Source organism: Lutjanus erythropterus, chromosome 22 (assembly GCF_056507025.1).
Source record: "Lutjanus erythropterus isolate fLutEry1 chromosome 22, fLutEry1.hap2, whole genome shotgun sequence".
Taxonomy (NCBI): Eukaryota; Metazoa; Chordata; class Actinopteri; order Lutjaniformes; family Lutjanidae; genus Lutjanus; species Lutjanus erythropterus.
Window position 1 is genome coordinate 13,102,501 of NC_139338.1, and position 20,471 is coordinate 13,122,971.

Here is a 20,471-nt window from a genome sequence, read left to right on the forward strand (position 1 = left end):
CTCTACTAATAGTTACAACTGCAAGATGATATATGCATTCATGAAGCAATCCTGTGGGCTGGAGAAGCGTGAATGCATGACATTGAAATAGATTAAATTAAAAAGTCTGCCATCGCCGCACATACACATACTGTACATTACACCCACACAGGCTCAGTGTTGCCATGTATCAAAGTGAAGGAGTTAAGCCTCCTAATCAGATGTCAGAGACTCAGCAATCACAGCGTTAAAACTAAAGTCCCGCAGCTTTGCTCTTACGCATACGAGCTATCAGGCTAATCCGGACAACGGCGTAAATTTGAAGGGAGATTTGGTGCGCTGTCGAGTCCGCGTCATACTCTTAGAAATAAAGGCACTGACTACAACCATAAAGGGTTCTTCAGCTTGTTCTCGTAGGAGAACTCTTTTTGGTTCCTGATGGAAGCTTTTTTTTTTTTTAGATTCCCCTTGGAACGCTCTAAGAGGGTTCTGCCTAGAACCTAATATGAAGGGTTATATCAAGAACCATTAAGAAACGATTCGACAACTACAGACATTGTTTTAATATTCTAAAGGTTTTATCCTAAACCAACCCAGGGAGATTAAACAAGAACCCTATTAAATTCCAAATATTTTATCTAGAACCTACCCATGTGGTTCTACTCTGAATCCTTTTACATTACAGCTTCCTTTCAAATCCACCCAGGGAGTTATACCAAGAACCCTTTTACATTATGATACAAAGAACCCTTGACAAAGACAAAAAGTTCTTTAAGGATTTCAACAATCCTTGAAGAACTCTTTCTTTCAAAAAGGTTTTGTTTGGATAAAAACGGTTCTTAATGGAACCTTTAATCTTACAAAGAACCCTTGATGAACCCTTTCTTCAATAAAGGGTTTTTAAGAAGCAAATGGCTCTGGAACCTTTTTGGAACCCTTATTTCTGTGCAACGCCACACGATATCAGGGAGTACTCTGGATCACGGATGGCGCCGTAGCGTGAGTTTACTTTGGAAACTCAGAGTGGAGATGGGTCTGAATGTAATAACTCACCGCTGCATCAGAGCCCAATAACACAGCTTGGTTATTTGTTTGGATTTATTCAGAGATGCAACCAGATATGAGTGTGAAGAGAAATGCCGCATGACGCTGAATTAGGTTATGCAAATGAGGCACAGTAATAATATGATTTAACATCCCTTTTCCCCACCCATACCTTAGACTTGACTAGCGCGGTTCTAATTTTAATTAGATTGGATTTACATAACGATTTCCCATTAACTGAGTCCCTGGTGATCCCTCACTGATGGCGCCAACTGGTTCCCCAATGCTGACACACGCACGCACGCACGCACGCACGCACGCACGCACACACACACACACACACACACACACACACACACACACACACACCATCTCTCTTGCCATTACTTTGAAGTCTGTGGGAGGTGTGACTACTTAGCAACGCCAGGAGTGTGCCATTAACACGCAGAACATGTCTGATAATATCGCTGTATGAAAACGTTGTCAACAAGTGTTAAGTCATCAAGTAGAGACGAGTGTTTCCAGCAAACGCTGCATGTATGAATTATAATGGTCACATTATGAGAATTTCTGCTCCTTCAAAGTAAAATGCTGCTTGATTTAAAGGGGCAATCTGCAAATTTATTTGGCTCAACATGGATATATTTGCATATTTTCTGATGCATACATGGAAATTATTTTTAACAAGATGAAAAACAAGACAAGGTGATAAGCAGTTTTGCTGAAGACAGTATAAACTGTATGTGCAATCTTCAAAATCCAAATCTTCAGTCTAAATTGCTCTCAACTTTTGCACTATTTACTCCGTGGTCATGGTCACTTCTCCAAATCTTTTCCTGCAGCAGCATTTTTCCCCATTCATATGTCATGGTTTTAATTGGCCTGTTTGCAATAGAACAGCATTATTGGCAACAAAAATGCAGATGAAAGATCAAGATTTTAAAAGTAACTGAGTAGACTGCAGACTTAAAAAAAAGGTCTATACACATATATATATGTATACACACACACGGGATACAGACTAACCCACGTGACTGAACAGTGGTTTAACACAGGGCGCCACACTGTAACTCTGGACTGCATTTTCATATATTTTTACTCCCAAATCCAAATCAACAAACACCATTTCTCGAGTCGTCTGCGGGTTATCTCCACTTGCCTGCTCCCTCACAGAAGGTGGCACATTGTTTAACACGGATGAAAGCCCTGTATCGGTTGTGTACCCCGTGGGAGGAAAGCAGGAGGCAGGGGGCCTCCTCCGTTATCTCCTGACACACTTACACACACATGCTTGATGCCTTTTTCTCTGAACTGGGGCAAATTTCAAACAAATCTCCTCCGCCTATCACATCCTGTCCTTTGCAGTTTACACCGGGAGCGAGCAGGGAGGAGGGAGAGGAAGAAGAAGAAGCAGAAGAAGGAGAGCGGTCTTTCGAGCTGACCTAAAAACAACTCCTCGCGGACGTTCTCCGTGTCTCATAGACACAAGGCCATACTATCAAATATTTACCAAAAAGCTGTACCCGATCACTGTGCGGAGGGGGGCGTGTTTGGTAAGAAAAGGTCTTTGAAAATGATTCAAAAGCATCTGTGCAGCAGCTCTCTCCCTCTCTCTGGTCTTTGAATGGTGATGCGGAGAGAAAGAAAAACACTTCCTTTCTTTCCCACTTGCCCTCAATTCAACTGAGTGATTATATGGGCCAGTATAGAGTCTTTGAGTGTGACGGATGCTCGCTATAATTCTTTCAATGCTTTGGGATCATGAGAGAGCATTTGCATATGTATGATCGGGCTGCACAATAAGTAATCTTGCCAACACATGCATGGATTCACTACACATCAGTGACTTAAGCCCTCAAACCCAATTTCACATGCTCTCTGCAATTAAGGTGCCTGTTTTTTTTGGATGTTTTGCTATTTCGGATTACCATTACTCAGCATGTGTTTGATAAAGCTGAAAAGGGGAATTCCGGAAACTATATCATCATATGAATATAAGTCAAAGTAGTCAGTGGTGCGTAACCAAGCTTTTTCAACACTGTAAAAAATCACAAAGGAATTCAGTGGAATCAACTAATCACGTCTCATTTTATTTAGTCAAGTTAAGTAAACTGCTTAATTTTCTAGTTTTTATTTTCAGAACAGTTCAGACCTTATAAACACAAGTTCTTCTTACTTTAACATTTTTGACTTGAAGTGATGAGTTGAATGAACGTACTGCGCTCAACTCAAATTATGGCAGTGTCCGAAATGCCATATGATTAGTATACTAAAACAGTACGTGAGAATTTTAGACAAGACAGTTGTTCACTTGCTGAAATCAGACGTGCTTAATAATCTGATTGCTTTAAATTAACAGTTTGCATTAATGCATCTTAAATTTAAGGCCACTTTAAAAGGTTCCAGTTTTCCACCTCAATTATTTGCTTTAACCGAAACTGAAATACTGCTTGTTTCGTATGGTTTCAGTAAAATAAGTTTTTTATAGTAACCTTAGCGCGTTAAGTTAATGACTATGACTGCTAATGTTAGCATAACTTAACGTTAGCATGAGTTAACATTAGCTAGTTTTGTTCAGTGAGTTTATGAAAACTTAAACACACTTTAACCAATTCAGGTGGACCACTGTATATCTAACATAATCCATTATTTGATGAAAAAATATAGTTTAACCTTACTTCTGTTTCACCAGGAGAAAATGTCAGCTCAACTGCATGGGGGAAAAAGTCTGTTACAGATGTGAATATCATGTCAGACGCACAGTACTAACAGAAAACTAACTGACATACTTTTACTAAATAATAGTAGCAGGTTAAGGTAACGGGACGTAATTTCAAATTGTTTTAATCCACAAAAATAGACTGTTATCACTAAAGTAGAAAACTGAATGAGACTCATTCAAAATATTACATTACTTCAACTAGTATATTGTATTTTTTTACAGTGTATTGAATTCAGTCCCTATCCCCTTATACTTATATTTAATCAATTCACTGGGAGCAGTTGGGCCAAAGTAATGTGAACAGCAGCAAGTTCACTGAATTAATAAGTTCATTTGACAAGAAAGGTTTATTTGTTTTGAATCATTACAGTCTACAAATTACCTTAACTTGTCTTTTCAAATTCAGTCAACTTCAACATGAAATTTTTAAAGTTAGAACAGCTTTTTACAGTGCTGCCACTGAAGCAACACTGTTACAGTGACATCAAAGTTGCATTACTTATCCCTGCCACTAGGGGGTAGAGGTCCTCTGCTCTCCACAGGCGTAGCAGAGAGAGAGAGGAGGAAAACTGATGCCATGATTTCAAATGAGCGGCCTTGTAAACATGCCACAGACAGTTGTTAAAGATGATAATGAAAACGGAGGGTGCCAGAGTGCACAGAACAATGAATCCATTTTCCAATATACATAAAGGGGAGGGAAAAGCAAGCTGAGGGAGTTCTAGCAGCCACTGTAGAGGTGAAAAATTTCATTTTATATCGTCAAGTAAGCCTTTACAAAGCCGCCCTCTTAAATCCTTCAACCCCCTGACAGCATAATAGCCTCACTCACTTCTCGTAGGCAATTATTGTGGCTTTTAATTGCATTGTTGTGGAAAGCGACATCTCTGTCACTCAGTTGTAGTCTGCTGTGTGCGTTCACTGTATGCTGCTGTCACTCAGACCTGCCAGGTGTGCGTTTGGGACGGTGTGGGTGCATGTTGTCTTGTGTACTTGTGTGTATGTGTGTGACTGAGTGGCAGTGACACATTTGATCAACTTGTTTGCGGGGGTGACACTGTCTAGGAGGTGACAACGGGGTGGTGATAAAGGCTGATTTGCCTTTTTACAGGTGACACCGGCTTGTCAGCCACAAAGTCTGCATCATCTACAGAGGGACCGTTCAAAAAATCTTCTCTTCTCTCCTCTTTTCTCTCCTCTCCCACCCCTGATAAGATCCTGTGCACTGTCACAGGAATTGACGGGAGGCGATCCAGGCTAGAGGCCACCGCTGGCTGCCTCGAAGCACTACGGATCACTGTCAGTATCGGCCAGCATGTCCATCACAGGTCTGACCTCGGGAGTGGAGGTTTGGGCTGGAGGCTACGGGGAGCCGAACAAAGAGCTGCAGGAAGAAATAGAAGAAGCTGATGGATAGAGATGGGGCAAAGATAGGCAGCCGCAGAGAATGATGTATTGGATCAAGGAAGATAATTCTATATGACATGATAAGGAGGAGAAAGCTCTCATGGACGGGAGACGATGGACTGGACTGGAGGCAAGAGGAAGCATGGAAAAAGATTCAGAATCATATCCAATGAGGAAGATGAAGCACACTGGCAAACATCCAGTAATTGTGAAAATGACCCAGTGAACAAAAGAATAACTGATTCTTTTTTTTGGCTACTTGGGTGTAGTGGAAGGTGTTAACAAAACATTGACACATCATCACCTTTTAAGTAGATATGGGGAGCTTGCTAGCAAACAGTTGCTTAGTTACACATCCAGCAGTTACAGAGCAACATTACCATTCATTTGGAGTCTTGTTTCTGGCCACCTGGTGAATGTAAGTCCAATATCCTCTCTCTTTTAGCTGTTTTTATTTCATCTCCACCATTTCCTGAGGGGAATACCCAGCTGTGTAGCTACGAAATGCTCATCTATATTCACCAGCTAGTTGCTAACTTGTGTCTGACTAATTGTTTGGTGCACAATGGGTTTTTAGAGCTTCTGCTCTGAAAACAGCAGCCTTGTGTGGCTGAAGACTACGCTAGAGCAAAGAGAGTAAACATTAAAATTGAGGACTGGACTGCTAAATAATGAGCTGAAATTCCCTAAAATGCTTGCTAAAGCTGGCGAGGCTCCCACTCCCCGGCCCACAAAATTCTTGGGTGGGGTATTTACAGACATAATTTATGTTGTAGAGCACAATGTGAAAATCTTTAAAAACCCATCGACTTCCTGAGATGCTAATATGCCGACTCATTTCCGGTTATGGTCTTGGTAACACCTGTGTTTACCCTTTTTTACCGTACTGTTTTATGTCAAAATGGCTGATATGAAAAGGGTTTACTGTCCTTTACAACACCTCTTTTGGACATACGAGCAAATGCCTAATAAGTTCCCAAAAATGTAAAGCAAAATACATATTTGAGATTACTAAAAGTTTCATTTGGGAACACAGTATGAGGTGCAAGCTAATTAACTTGTAACCCTGAACAAATTGCTTTCTGTCTGTTCCAGATCTGCAAGATTAAAAAAAAAAATACAGCTTTTGTTGAAATATAATGGTGACGGAGGTATACGAGCATCAACACCAGCGATGAGCCTTATCAATCCAAGCACACATAGTCCATTAGCAGGCGCAAAGACTTTGAGCTGATTAATTGATTTTTAATTGGCTTAGGTGATGTGGCGGCCACAGGCGCAGCATGCTGGCTTTATGGGGGGAAAAAATCTGTTTGACAACCCCTGGCCATTGTTATTCTCCACACACACACACACTGACACACACACTAGCTCTGTGCACTGGTAAACCCCCTTGAGTGTGGCAGTGATGATGTTAATTGAGAGGTAGAAACTCCATGCCCCCTCATGCCATGCAGCTCGCAGGGAACAGGATAATCATCAGGACTATGCACAGGCTCCCACTCCCCGGCCCACAATCCTTTGCTGCTGGGAGTTCTCAGGGGCTTAGCTGGTGTCAGGAACCCTTTTCATCCCTCAGCTCTGCTCTGACAGAGCAGCCTATTAAACTTGCCTTTATTATACAGGGTCCCGATACACCCTAAAATAAAGTCTGTGAAGACTATCACAGATGCTGTTGGTTTTATTTCCACATTCATTATGTACAGCCCATGCTGTGCGACATCTCAAGAGCTGTATCTTATAAACTGTTACCACTCCAACGTCATTACCCAAACATCACACCTCTGCAGGAGCAAGCACACGTGCATGTACAAACAATATGACTATATACTCTTCTCACTGGTGATACAACTTCTGCAAAAGCACCCTCTTACTTGCCCAGGTGGTAGATGAAACATGACAAATGCCCTCTAGAATTAACCAGTATCCAAGACTATGTGATAAAGTGCCCTCTATTATGTTTTATCCACTAGAAAGACACCCTAAAGTGCATTTTAAAGTGCCCTTCCAGTGGATAAAACATGATAAAGTGCCCTCTAGAGTGCCCTTTCTGTGGAGGAAAATATGATAAAGTGACCTTTCAGTGGCAAAAACATGAAAAAGCACAATTTTTCCACGGCTACCCCTCAGACAGCCTGAATCCACCTCTGGTTCCGAGTTCATAAGCCACATTTGGATATGTGAAACCTCCCTGAATGCAAGGTGTCTGGGTGAGGGCGGCACAAGACGAAATGTGATTGGGTACGACTCACTATCTGATACCCCCGGGCCTCTTCACAGAGAGGAGCAGCATTATAATTTTGAAGAGGGGCTCCTGTGTGTTGATGCAATCTCTGAGGTAAACATGAACCCGAGACTCGCTGGTGAGAGCGATGATTCATCACAGCGACATGGGACTACACTGTAAAGGCAATTATCAGCACACAAAACAGACAATGTTGATACATGAGCTGAGGTGTACTTTGCAGAGCTGAGTTTATTAGCATTAGTCATTGCTCCTAAAGCGACAGCACAAATAGGCCTGCTCATATACAGGAAATTGGCTTCTAATGGAGAAAAAAACAGTCTTTTGTGGAGGAAGCTATTCAAGAAGCTGTATCATTACTACAAGCTATTGCATTCATTACTGAGCACATTATGTTGCTACAGTAAACATATCAGAATATCACATATTCTGCTGCCACATTACAGTCGGAGTGTCTTGATATTCTGTGCCCTCTTTACGCTGTACATCTAATGTACAGAACTGGCAGTGCTACATAATATCCATGACCAGTCTTATCTGTTTTGGCATTTTTCTGAGATTGGGAATATTGCCTGAACAATAATTACACTTCCACTCAGCTGCTTTAGCTGAATGGCCGCTGCGAAGCAGCAGCAGAGCGAGGGGCCGGATGCCTCTCAGCATTAACTATCTCTCTGTGAAATTCTGCAAATGAAGAGGATTTCAGCGTTGCCAGAAACTAAACGGGTTGAAGTAAATCACCATGGTCAATAATCCTGACCTAATGCAGTGACTAAACTCCACTGACATACAGTACCTGCTCACACCCACTGATTTCCCTCTGATTCAGGCCCCTGCAGATACAGCATTAGATCCTGTGTGGTTTTAAACTGACAGTTTGTCCACTGCAGTTCATTGCTTTGCTTCCATGCTGGTACTCCTCTCTGTTTCTCCAAACTGGAAGGGGGGGCAGGTGACATACACTGACTATAGATAAGTGCCCCACTCAAAAAAAACCTAACCATCCCTTTAAAGATGGAGCTTCTTCAGGGTGAATATCATGTTTGCAGAAAATTATTTCTCTCTGTGGATTTTTTTTTTTACCTCCATCAGGAACCTTTTTTTCTTTCTCCATATTGCAGCAGAAACGGCTTTCTATCCCCAAGGAGATATGAATTTAGGACACATTCTCATTTGCTGCATTTCTTATCATCACAATTGGAACTTAATGTGAAAGTTACATTGAAGCATAACGCTGCTGATCAGGAATACCAATAAAGCTTTATCTCACACTCCTCGTGCTCCTTTGTACATGTAATTGTTGTTCGCATCCAACTCATAGCACAACTGAAGAATTACACCAGTCGACGGATGTGGGAAAGGCTTCAGTTTCAACCCCCCCCCCGCAATCAGTATCTTTAGAACTGCCCTGATTTCCATCTTTTCTCCCTGAGTGGGTTCAACATTAATTTTGTTTTTGGTGGTGAATATGTATTGGCATTAATCACAGATGATAGAAATTTGCAAGTTTAATTCTGCCCTCTGAAATCTCAGCTGCACACTAGCTGCTTATCATAACGTTTTTTTTTTTTTACCCCCACAAACATTTGCAATAAAAAATAATTACAGCCAGATAAAAAGCCTTGATGATAACTCTGTGATTTCAAGTGCTCTTAATGGTCTATTGTCTAAATTTGTCAAGCGCTAAGAGTTGTTTTGTTGTCTTTTAGAACGGTAATTAGCCAAGTGCAGTCTGTCCTCAAACACCATATCTACATGACTCAGCTATTTCCACCAATTTATCACCAGGCTGTCACTACAATGGAAGCTAATGAAGAAAATGGGCATCTCAAACTCTCTTCAAAAACTCACAATGCTGTCACAGCACTACAAACTGTATTTTATGACAGCTTTCTTTTGCTTTACTACAGCTCCTCTTGTTTATGTTTAATGTGTGAAATAATAAGTCCCCTGTGTAAATAGTTCTCAGCCTCCACAAGGGTACTCAACACCAACTCATGTTTCTTTTACTTTTAGCTAACTATTTCAACTGTTTATTCCAGGGATCATCAACTGGCAGCCCGCGGCCCACATCTGGCCTTCCAAAGCTTCCCATCTGTCCCATCAAATGATCACTGAAACTATTGGAAACTTTATATTTTTGCAGTATTATAAACCGGGAGTCTGTGGCAAAATTCTCAGAAAACATGAACATTTCCAAGGAGCAGCCACAGTTAGCTGTTAGACAAAAGAGCTGCAAACCCTCAGCTTCTCAGCCGGGTAACTCACACTGTGTCCTGCAGTTGACAGACTGATGCCATGTGCAGTAAAAACTCTGATCATGGTTGCTCAAAGAATGATGGAAAAGAGCCAATTATTTATTGACTTTTTTTTTTTTTTAACTAAAACAATAATTCTGACCGCAGAATTCTGGGACATCTAATGTTAACCATCTCCAGTGTTTACCATCAGTAACTACAGGTGTCACATGCATAAATAGAACAGTGCACTTAGTAGAGTGCAGATTCCCACCGGGCAACAGATGGTGAAGCACCTACTGCAATGGCACCACAACTACCAGGGACAATCAGCTGCTTCTATGTACTGCCACTGATTTAAAAGCACTTTGTCCTTATTAAATATCTGATTAATGTGTTTCCCATGTCTTTAGAAATCTGTTCACAATTATACAAGTTAATAAAAAATAACATTAATATTGTTAGAAATTGAAGATATTAAACAACAACATGCTAAATAGTCCTAAATAAATTCTGTTTTTATTTTAAAGTAGGCCCCCAAAATGTTTGCTTTGGAAAATCCTGGCCCTTGGACAAAGTTGAAGACCCCCAGTTTATTACTTTTAGCTATATCAACCTTTATCCATTGCTGTTACATTCAATGCTAAAACTAATTAAAGCCACAGCAAATTAATGGAAAAGAACAAACTATTCTTCTTTGCCTTTTCAGTGGAAAACCAGACTCTGTGATTACCGTATAATATAACAGACACAACTTCAAATGTAGCCAAGTACACTGCTTAAAATAAACCAATAGAATTAAAATGATGGCTTTAAAACTACACAAAATTATGCAAAACCACTTTTTTACTTTGTAAAGACAGTAAATGTAACTCATTACTTCCACCCCTTGGTATACCTGAGACGTGTGAATAACGACTGACTTTGGTAAAGAACATAAAGCTGAGTTTTTATTGTTTTAGCAATAATATTATAAAGAGTAACTTTCTATATCCTTGAAGCAGTTCAAAAAGTGAGCAGTACTGTATGTTCACCATCTCGCCTACTGTCTTCATTCTCCTTGTTAGATGATTTTGCTCTTGTTCACTGGTGTATATGCCACAGAATGATAATAGAGTCCCATCATTGTAAGGAGATTGTGTCCTGAAATGGGAAGCAGCGGCAGCTGAGTCCTTTGGATCATCTCTCTACAGATTAAAAGCTTATTCAAATTATATTTCTCCCTCTCTTATTAACAAGGCGAGCTTTGCATTCCCTGCAGAGAAGTGCTGGTAAGTAGCTTTGCAAACATTTGGGTTAGAAGCGCACAAATTGAAGCTTGAATGAGCTACTTCTTGTTTGTGAAATGAATGCCCAAAGACGTAAATGGATTATGAGTCATTTAACAATATTGTGGAAAACAAATGTGGTAATTGTTTTTGTAATCTGATATCGACTTAAGTAAATTGTTTCATCATTGTTAGAGAAAGGAGAAAACTCCTTCAGTATCTGTACTGCAATATAAAATGAATTTTGCAAACAAATCTGCCTCGAGCATTTCTAAACTTAGTTAAAAAAATCGATGTGTTAAACCATTTTCACTGGAAACAAAATATGAGCTTTGAAAATGACATTTCTCAGGCACAGTCAAGCCCCCATGGAGCCCTATTAGCAAATGGGTTTATCATAAAGTTTAAAAAAAAAGCAATGGGCAGAGCAAAATCACAGCAATAAGAATGCAGTAAATAGCAGAATTTCTTTGATAGCTCCATTTGTAGGCTACTGAGCGTTCGCCTCGGTATAAAAAATAAATCACGTCTAACGTCAGTGGCAGAAGCTTAGATCTCCACAATAGCGATGGGCTTTGCTGTACCAGTTCTGCTCTACTTCAGCTTTTGGCAACTTGGCAGCGCCAACGCTTTGCATATTCATGTGAAACTATGCTTGACGAGGAAACTGCAAAAGCCCTGACACCTTGTTGCAAATGCAGTTGATATCACCAAGACGCTGGGCCTCAGTGTAAGGCTGCAGATATTTTTACCGTCAGCAAGGTGTCTGAATCTCACTGCAGTGTTTCCTCCAGTCAAGAGCATTTACGGGACGGGAAAGTTCTGGGCTTCATTGTGCTTCAATGATGAAAATGAAAGAGCACATCACCTCAGCAGTCTGAAGAGACGGGAATTGTTTTAATGAAGTAGAGCTATCCTCTCTCACTGCCTTTAAAACAAAGCAATGGAATATTGAGACTGCAGAGAAAACACAACACGAGTGCACCAGGAAACCTGAGAAGAATATCTGTTTGTAATCTGCAACATTTTAATTATTAACTGTAATTTAATTACATATTTTTGTTAGTGACTACAACAGATTGCATGTATTACTGCTTTGACCTTTGACTCCTCCAAGTGTTCTTTAGATACTGTATTCATGAGAATGGGATGGACAGGAGGTCACAGTGATCTTTGACCTCTAAATGTATGTCCTTCAGCCTTGAGTCCGAATTTGAAGAAATTCCCTCAAGGTGTTCTTGAAATATCATGTTCCTGAGAGTGGGTTGGACAAACAGTACCAGTACCAGTTATTTTTATTATGTTTGTGTGCTGCAGATTAAGATGGGAGACAAGAACACTATGAAATACAGAATTATGTAGTTGGCAAAAAATGTGAAAACCAGGCAAAACATGGTTTTGCTTTATAATAATCTAAAATATAAATGACTCACACAATGTCTTCTGCACTTGCAATCAAAGATTTAATAACAGTTGATATTACATCTTTGATTGCAAATAAAATAAAGAAAAAAATAAACACAAAACATTTAATGAGAAGTGTGTCTAAAACTTCTGAAACAGTTCATTATTTCATCCAAGTAGATGTTTGTGCAAGTTTAAAGAAATTCCCTCAAGCTGTTCTTGAAATATTACACTACAAAGACTGGGAGGTCACAGTGACCTTGACCTTTGACAACCAAAATTTCATCTGTTCATCCTTAAATTCAAGTGGACATTTGTGCCAAGTTTGAAGAAATTCCCTCAAGGCATTCTTGAGAATGGGAATGGGATGACCCAGAAACGTAACGCCTCTGGCCACATCTGTTGCCAGCGTGGAGCCATAAAAAAGGGTTTTTGAAAAACTGTGAAACATAGAGTTTTCTCAGCATACAGTGATGAATGTGCACAGAAATAAATTAGGCTGACTGCTCCAGCAGTATGCAAGATTAGCTGTGGACAAGCTCCAGGTCTGTTGATCACGTACACACACATGCATGAGCACACACATATGCACACACACAAACGATTGCATGATTGCATGACAATTATTACTCTTATTATGTCCACAGAATGCTGATTTTCTAAGTCCCCCAATATTGTCTCAAACAACTCTCTTTGCATCCTTGACTGCTTATTACATGTTACATCCTGACAAATGCATCCGTATAGAATAAATCCATTCAGCTGGATGATGGCTCACTCATGCTCAAACTACGCGGCTGTTGTGTTTTGGCCTTCAGAAAGTCTCAGCACATTTACACCCATAATGCGGTGCTAACTTTCCAGTAAACATTCACATTATACAGTCAGGCCGTATTCAGATCCGTCTGAATGAATGATGTGCAATTACTGTCCCTGCTCCCCTCCTAACCCTGCGCTATGTGCATGCACAAGCGCCGCCACGGCACACTGCCTCGACAATTCAAGCTGCGATGTCATATCGCATTATGAAGAATGACCTTTGTCTTTGCTGTATCACAAGCCCGGAGTCTGTACTTAATCAAAGATGATTAGTTCAATTTACTAAGTCTGCTCGGTAATGGGTGCACAGAGGACCGGTGGCAGTGGGGAGAGGTCAGAGCGAGTGGAATTCAACCCCTCTGTCATTTGAATGACGTGTGTGGGTAAACAGCAATGGCGGCTCAGCTGGTGAGGATGCCCTTCAACTGCAGCATTCTTGGTTTACACATTTTGATTTATTTTATCATTTTAATTTGGTTTTGTTTATATTTATTACATTTTCAGTTGTATAATTATTGCAAATTTGTCTCTAGACAATCTGTTCTCTAGAATGGAAATGCCAACATGGTGTCATCTGTCCTGTTTAATCTGCCCAATCTGTCTTTAAAGGTCCAGTGTGTAAGATTTAGGGGGATTTATTAGGGAAAAGTGGAATGTAATATTCATCAGTATGTGTTCAGTCGTGTATCATCACCTGAAAACTAATTAGACTGAGACACCCCTAAGTTGTGACTAACATGTAGAGGCAATTTGAATCAGCACAGGAATGGCGGACTCCGCCACTAATAATGAAAACTACAAGGTCTATATGAGGAGGTAAATACAGAATGTGTAAATATGTTAAAGAAACCTTGAGCTTGTCAGTAAATATTTACTGTGCCAGATTTAATTAATAAACCAAAAATACATGATTAAGTGTTTTTCAGATGTCACAACATATCATTAGTTATTTTTATGCATAATAGAATAAAATACATAAGTATAGTGTTTAAAAATATCAAAGATCAAGTCTGATGGCCAATTGGTGATGGCTCTCCATTAAACAATCTGATCTGCACTGAGCCAAATGTAGGGGCTGAGTGAAAATTTAAAACGTGGAATTGTTCATAAAGATCTGTCAAACATGATCGATTTCATCTCATCTCACATAATCTTAGCAAGAATGAGGGTTGAGATTAAATATGATTGCTGTGGATATGACTTCAGCTATTTTTGGTCACACAATTTAGACTAACAAAAGACGTGTCCCTAGTTGGACAAATACTAATTTTGGGGTAAGTGGTTCAGGTTAGGGTTATGCAAGATGTGGTAACAGGTGGGGTAAGTCTCCAGGAAATTAATGTTATTCAATGTAATGTTAGCACCACATTATGGGTATAAATGTGCGTGTGTGTTTGTGCAAATGAGAGCTTATTCATGCACCCTTTAGTAGTTTACATGCAGGGCTGTGTGCCACTGTGCTCCTCTCAGACATGTAGGTCCTGCCTCGGCCTTTGAGAGGCCCTCCCCTGTCACACTCAGCCGCTCTCTCCTTGTGATATGTGACTGCATGCAGATAAACTGTACCATGCGTCAGATGTGACAGCCGCTGATAAAAGGATCATAAATGACTTGTCTTCATGAAACTGTGTGAAAATCTACCTTCTACCCCCTCTGAGTTCTCTCCAGTGTTGGACATGCGCTGAGCACATTAGCATTTCTCTTATGTTTCTTAAAAATGTAACAGCTTGCGCACTTGTCTGTCTCTCTCTCTGTCTCTTTTTTTTTTTAACCATCGGAGGCCTGTTTCCATCAGCGCCTGATGTGCAGACTGTAAAAAGTCCTTCATCAGAGCCATGCCTCAGTCTAATTTGTTAACTGGCAGAAAGGTACTCAACCCTAGGATGCGGGAGCCTTGCCCTCGGCGTCTACTCCCTCTACCAATTAAATGAAAGCTAATTAAAGTCATTTAAGCAAAATGAAACAATTCAGTGCAGGTTGCATGCTACAGGTTATGAAAGCAAGGCATTCTTATCCTAGGGAGGCTAATATGACATCCATGTGGCAATAACTATAAAAAAAAAACATTAAACTTAAATAAATCTTTCATTTAAGATAAACAAGCTAAATATAAACAGCTATGTGTCTATACATTTTATATTACATTTAAGATTTTAATGAAATCTGGCCTCATTATTGATACTATTTATGGATAGTATTTTTGCTGCAATAGCCATTTAAAGGACGAGTGTGTAGGATTTAACAGTGTTTTGCAGTGAGGCTGTAGACCGCAAACAACAGAATACCCTCACCTCACCCTCCCCTTCCAAGCATGTAGGACAGGGATGTCAAACCCAAATTCATTCCAGGCCACATCAGCATTATGGATGCCGTAACAGGGCCATTTGTAAATTTAAGACTAAATAAATGTATCTACTTGTTATTATATTGCATAAATGTCTCTGCATTTGATTGGTAAGTTAGTAATAACTTGAGAAAATAATAATAATTAATAACTAGCTCTGAAAGCAGGAGGCTTGGAAAAAATAATGGCAAGCAGACATAAACATTATTTTAAAATGATATATACAATATATAATAAGTAATTTAAGTAATAAAGTCAAAATGACAATACGGTTGTTTCAGTTTTTGTAGTAATGTTTCAAATCCAAAACATTTTTTCTTACAAATGAAATGACTGCATTTTGATAGGCTGCTACTATCAATGTTACCAGCTACAACACTTGGCTAGTGGCTGGAGAACAAAATCAAGATGCATTTGGAGACATTTAGTTTAGTAATTTATGGACACTGTACTACAAGGATCTAGAGCCAGTGTTTAGGTTGTTGGGTCTGTGCTTCTGTAGAAACATAGTAGAAGCTGAGGAATTATATTTATATTATATTATATTTAATTTCTGTCACATGTTGCCAACAGATCCACATAAATCCTAAACACTAGACCTTTAACATATTTACATTGAGTCATTACCTCCTTATATAGTAGTTTTTTGGTGATGTCCATCATTATTGCACTGGATTCACGGTGCTTTCTGTTCATATAAAATAGAATTTGTTGGAGCTCTTCTTCAGCCTAATTTGTTAAATGATAGAAAGCTTCTCAACTCTGCGTTGCGAGAGCCTTGCCCTGGGCACTGCTCTCTCTACCAATTACACGAAAGCTAATTAAAGCCATTTAAGCTAAATGAAACAATTCAACACAAGTTCCACGTACAGCAAATCCATAACCCAACCAGTGCAACATACAACTTGACATTTTATCGCCTGTGCGAGGGGGCATATGTTTGTGGAAAGGTTGACTCTGTCTAATTTGCTTAAACAGCCTAATTGCAAGAGAACCAGGACCTGCAAACAAAGGTCACATGTAGCAATGTTAATTAGGGACCATTTCAGTTTAAAGATGTTAGTGGCTTTGGTGCTGATGGTGAAAAATATTTGATTCCAGACTCTGTAAGTTCAGGTAATAATGATGGACTTGTTCACTTGGAGAAGGACCAACACTTTCAGGCATCTTATTCGTGCCACCGAAGTTCAAACGGCATTATTCACACCTGTCCAAACAAATCAACATAAAGGAATAAATGCACAGCTCCAAACACACCTTAAGGAAAGAATATGCAAAGATTCATTCACTCGTTCAAGGCTGCTATGTTGTTGATCAGTGGCTGAGGAATGACAGAGGTAAGAGGTCTGAAATGACATGTTGCTTTGTAAGTTGATAATAGTGCTAATATAGCAGGCGCCACTGTCAATTTGATTCCCTATAGAGGTCAACAGCAGATCACAACACTTTACTGTTTCAAAAGGATTCAATAATGTATATCTACTGTGTCAATGTAAGCTAAAAAACATGTGCACTCATGCTCCTGATAACATGCATTTGCCAAATGACTGTTATTATGTCTGTTATGTAGTTAGCCTTCTCAACGCAGCATCTAGCCGTAGAAACACTATGGAATATGGAGCATTAGGGATGCATCTCTGTGTTTATGTCAGATTTTGTATTCATGGTGTTGTGATTGTTTCCCTACATTTTCAAAGAGCCACAGCTGCGAGTGTGTGTTCATGAATATGCTGAATTGTAACTGCTGCCTGGCAACATTTCTTTAAGTGAAAACTACTTAGTGAAGCTGTAGGGAGGATGCCAGCGTGGATGGTGGACTGAGCGTTTTACCAATATGTTCAGTATCAACATTTTGCGACTTGCTAAGTATGCTAAAAACATATTTATATAGTTGGCAATTACACAGTAAAAAGTGCTGTTTTTAGTAAAAGAGAAAAAATGTAGTTGATATAGTTAAGTAGTATGAAGTCTGATATGTGAGAAAATATAAGGCATTGCTTTATCAATTCTTTAACTGTTTTTCACTGAATTGCACTTTAAATGTGTCCTATGGACATGACATATGAAAATTATGAATAACACTATTTTCCCCCTGACTTCTTGGGCTTTTTTGTAAATAAATGCGAGTCAAACTTTGCTGTCATCCTCTCAAATCTGCTGAAAATTATACTAATTTATGATGATGATGATGATGATAATATCTCCCTTAATGCAGTATTTGACTGTTTTCAAAGATACTTGGACATAAAAACTATTTTTTGTTCTTTTTTGTTTGTCACACCATTGGACGTTATGTCACACTATAGGACAAATGTTGCAATTTACTTGTATATACACATAATATCTAAGAGACAGGGCTGGAATAGCAGGTAACATATATACATACTAGATAACGAAAACTGTAAGCTTTCTTTTATTAACAGTAACTGTCTCGAAGGAGCTGGAAGTGAGTTCATTCCTGATGGGATGAGTGGATTAGTATGTGGACTATTTGAAAATGGCTGCTTCAAAAAGAGGGGAGAGCAAATGATACATGGCAGAAAGAGAAGAAAGAGAAAGATAGAGGAAGAGACAGTCTGCTAGTTCCAGCACAGTGGATGCACCAGCCTGCTATCAAATCTGAGCGGTATGAGGCTGCAAAACGCATTAATGCCTATTGAAAATATCCTCGCCGCCTGATGGAATCCCATAGGAGATATGAACAGTCTTACCTCAATATCAGCTTCTGATCTAATTTGACAAATGGATACCTATTATACAATTTTCTATGATAGGTGCGCTCGGCAGTGGAGTGCGGGGTGCTGCCACTTTGAATTTGGAAATAAAACATCCTCCTTCTAAATTCCTCCTCTCCTGTACCTGATCCACCAGATCTGCCTGGATTTGTATGTTATCTTCAGGATGTACTCTGATTGAATTTGCAGGAAAGCTGGCAATGCTAAAAATACTTAAAAGCACATCTTCAGTATATTCATCAAGCTGTGCTGCAGAAGCAAAATGAAAGTTAGCGTTCTGACACACGGGTCACTTTCTCTTTTGAACAGTGTGTCTGACCTTTTTCTGTACTCAATATAATTAGCATTGTGCAAACACATAACTCATAGCGTATGGACGGACATGACTCACATTAATCATTCCAGGCACCCACACGCTCTTTTTCCCCCTTCGTATCTCCACACACACACTTCACGCACGCTTCCAAAATGTAATTATTAATTCAAAGTCGAGAGCAGTGTCATGCATGTGACAGGGTCTAACTGTACAGAGTGTGTTTTCCTTTTTCTCTCTTTAAATGTGAATATATTTGAAGATAATAATGCTGCTGCTCTCTGATACTTAATGAGACTGACCCTCTCTGTGAGCCGCTCACATCACAGGAGTTTGAGACTCAGCCGTGTGCTGGCACACCTGGAGAGATGTGAAGTGATTTTATCAAGTCATACTAATGATCTGATTTCTAAAACTAATGAAACATAAAATACAGTGACATTTGGATAAAAATAATTAATTAATTCTTGGCAGCAAATTTTCTTACAATTAACACCTTTACAATCAACAGCTTGACGCTAAATGAAACCTTGTGTCAGATATTTGTAGCTTGTTTTAAAACTGTTACATTAAAGTGTAGCTTTGTAACTTTTCCAGTTACAAGATGAAGGTACACTGAGTTTTTTGCATTTCCCAAGCCTCTGTTGGGTCAGTTGCTTTTGTCAGTATCTTTATACAACAGCATCACATGGCTGCAACTTCACAGTTTTGGTTCACTCTCACCACGCATCTTTTTTTTTTTTGACTAAAGAGCCAGATATTTCCCTCAGGGATAGATCTATCACAGGTCACATCAGTGTCTTAGATAATGTGATGTTAGCTAGCTAGCATTGTCATCTTCATTAGTACTCCTCAGAAATAAAATCAAAACATCTTGGCTCGTCTTTCCGCTGCTCCAACAATCACCAGCTCTGTTTTTGATTAAAATAAACCCTTCATTCAGAGCGTTAGGTGTGAAAATATTCTGGATGTACACGCTACTGTTGGAACATTGGAGATATGAGCCGAGATGTTTTCGGGGAGTTTGATTTAGTTTCTGTTCAGTTTAAATGAAGATGATGATGCTAACTAGCTGGCTAATGTTGTAAACAGTTATTAGGCACTAAGGTGATTATCAACATGCTGAAAATCACATAAATAAAATAAAAGTATCATAAAATTAACTGTAAATACTATTAACAACATGTATCAAGTTAACTGTGAAAAGTTAAGTAACTAAGTCAAGGAAAAAAATCAGGTTTGTAGATGAAGGTAACGTTACTGTAGCGCTGACAGGAAATAAACAGACATGCAACTCATAAAATGGATATGTCACACTATATTACGCAAGCAGAGAATAACCAGATTACAAGATATACTTGTATTAACAAGAAAACTTTTAGCTCATAATGAGATGTGTATGTCATTATTGTTATTATTCACGTAATGAGACAGCCAGGATGTTTTTTGGTTACAGGATGTGTGGATCTTGTTATAATGAAGCAGCAACATTTGAGCCAATATTACATTTGAAAATGCCTTTTTTTGGACACATAATGACAATGACTCAGAGGCTCTACTTGTCTCTCAAAGTGAGCCACAGTTTAACTACTGGGACATTTTTATCATGCTGCATTATCTCTTACAGGGCATCTTATTCTGTCAGATATTGTTCCTAACATTTAGCTGTCAGTGCAGCTCGTGGACTTTTTATTATAACCGTAAAGTTTCATGATTCAAGAATCAAAGACTCTTCTTTTGTCATAATGAGCAAAAATGCTCTGACAATGTTGGTCTGTTCAGTTACAACAGAAAAACTTTCCTGTCATAACAAGATCTGGTATGGAAACTACTTTGTGTTAATAATAAAAATCTAACAAAGAGAAAACGGGTGTATTTCTATATAAAAATATTCTCTTATGCAGCCTTACAAATCACATAAAGGCAAATATTATGTACAAATGTTATAGTTAAC